The following is a 2,004-nucleotide window of genomic DNA, read 5'->3' on the forward strand; positions in this document are numbered from 1 at the left end:
TTATTTTATACTGGAAATCGTCGCTTAGGAGATGATGGCGCTGTAGATGTTTCTTACAGCCTAAAAGAGCCAACTAGCAGTCCATATTTATATAGTCAAAGGGCCGTACAGCGTTCTTGAACATTCGGCGGCGCGCGTTCGCGCGACGGAATACGGCCGCCAGCGGAACGCAGCCCCCCCCCTTACCTCTGCGGCTCGCCCCCGCGCGGGCGCCTACAAGCGTGGGAGCCAGCGCTAGCCGCGAGGGCGCGCCGCAGCGCCATTTTTCGAACCCATAACCACCCTCGCGCGTCCGGGGCATATAAAAGGAGCGCGCGCGGAGCATTTTTGAATCAGATCGCTCTGAACAGTCGGAGTGTGCGCTTGAACTGGCGGCCAGCCAACGGTAAGACTGGCAGAGGGATCCCAACGACGGGAGGGTTATTCTACAGACGAGGTAGCCGGGGAATAGCAACGGATGTCTCCTTCCTTCACTACTTCTCCTTCGTAGAACATGGCAGTTGAACCTCACCGAGCTTATGCTTGAGTGCGTCCTCGGCCTAACCTACACTCCTTCTCTCCTTCCTCGCTTTCCCTTCCTCAGATTGGTCGCGGCGTAATTAGCCTGCACCAATTCTTAACCGCTACTTCCATTTTTTCCTCTATACCCCGAGATGTGTATTTTCTCGAGTTGCGCGCGACCTGGTGTCATGCTTGTGATTGCGCCTTCTTCGGCATCTCTTTTCCTTTCATAATCTCTTTCTCCCTTCCTAAAAATCTTTTCACCGGCATCCTAAGTTATTTCTCGATGTCTCCGGTATTTACATTTAAAATTGAACTAAAACACGTTTAATTTTAAATTAAAATCAAATATAATGTAAAATCAATTTAAAACTTAAAAATTAATTTTCAAGATCACTCCCACTGTTCCATACATCGCACTCCTGCGCATACGCTTCCGCAAAACAATCCTCTCTCTCCAAATTAAGTTAATATTCGGAAAACCGGTAAGAATTTATTTCTTTCATCTCTTTAATCGAATTTTTTTAACCAAAAAAAAAGGCAATTCCTCATAAAGCAACATGGGCAAGAAGACCCATCGCGGTAAAGCAGGAGGTCGAAGACGCTTCCTGCGTGTACTACATCAAGAGTCAAAAATAATCCGCGAGTTTGATCCGACGGAGTTTTGGTCCGAACCACTTCCTGACCTTCCGTTATTGGAGGAATCGCCGAACCCGGAGCCTCTCATCATCACTCCTCCTCTCCCTCCTTCACTTCCCAAACGGGACGTTAAAAAAGAGATTCAAGAATTTCAGAGAAGGGCAGCCAAGCCCATCATCAATTATATCCCCGAGAGGAAACCGACTCGGCCGACAAACCCGGCTGTTTACACAAAAAGTTATAAAAAAACTTTGAAAATATTATCAAGCGTCAGAACTAAATTCTGGATACAAAAAAACCCCTGTGGGTTCACTTTAATCAATCTTAATTTAAAAAAATTTTAAATATAAAATTATTTTTTTGTAAATATTAATGTCATTATTACATTACGCTCATCTTTTGTAAATAATCAATTCTTTCACTTCTTACTATTTTCAATAAATTATAAATCCATTTTTCTTATAATGATGCTCTCATAAATTGTTTTAACCTTATCCCACGCCACCGCTCCTAGTCATGCTTCTTAATAACCATAATAATTTAAAAACATAGAAATAAATAATCCATTAAAATTGTCCAAGATTAAAAGCTTGGACTGGTGACAGCAGCTTATTCAATAACCAAAAAGAAATCTAAAAATAACTAATCAAATCACCTCCCCTTTTAAAAAAAACAAAAAAACTACGTCCGACCCACGCCTGGACGGAACACTATAATAAAAATAAGAATAAAATTGCAAGAAAACTGAAAAAAAATTTTTTTTATAATAAAAATTTTTAAATAAAAATGCTTGATTTCTGCTACTAGTGTGACGTCAGGTTTTGTCAGCACGGGGTGTTCGATTTGTGTTAGCAGTCTGCCGTC

Source organism: Solenopsis invicta, unplaced genomic scaffold (assembly GCF_016802725.1).
Source record: "Solenopsis invicta isolate M01_SB unplaced genomic scaffold, UNIL_Sinv_3.0 scaffold_193, whole genome shotgun sequence".
NCBI lineage: Eukaryota > Metazoa > Arthropoda > Insecta > Hymenoptera > Formicidae > Solenopsis > Solenopsis invicta.